Source organism: Rhagoletis pomonella, unplaced genomic scaffold (genome assembly GCF_013731165.1).
Source record: "Rhagoletis pomonella isolate Grant_MI unplaced genomic scaffold, Rhpom_1.0 Rhpom_scaffold_00004, whole genome shotgun sequence".
Classification (NCBI taxonomy): Eukaryota; Metazoa; Arthropoda; class Insecta; order Diptera; family Tephritidae; genus Rhagoletis; species Rhagoletis pomonella.
Genome location: NW_023458558.1, coordinates 60042157 through 60042667, shown reverse-complemented (window position 1 = coordinate 60042667; position 511 = coordinate 60042157).

Sequence of the window (511 nt, the reverse complement as noted above, 5' to 3'; positions counted from 1 at the left end):
ACCAAGACTGAGCAATGGATTTTCGGTTGGCTTTTTGCTGTTGTGAGTCTGTCACTTGGTCACAGTCAGTCATTATGAGACTTGAGTTGATTTATTTGCTACGAAAATAATAAACATATGTTTGAACATACATATGTACACACTTTTGTGTGTGTTCTATGTACAATGTATGTACATATGTACTTGTGCTTTCATTGTTCTGCTGCTAATGTGTGAGTAGCTTCATCTGAGTTTGCAATTTTGCTATATTGCTGCCTGCATACCTACGCCCTTTTATAGCTACTTTAAAATTGCCAAACAACAGTTAAATGCATCATAATGCATTTTGGCAAACAATTTTGCATATCTATAAAAAAATTTAATAATAACTCAATATGTATTAAAATATTCATAAAAAGCACGCTTGGTCGTTTTTTTCGATTTCTTGCATTTACCACGCTGTGGTGCGCTGATTGTGACCCTGCAGGCATAGCATCAACGCATCAACTCCCACTTGCCACATGTATGTATG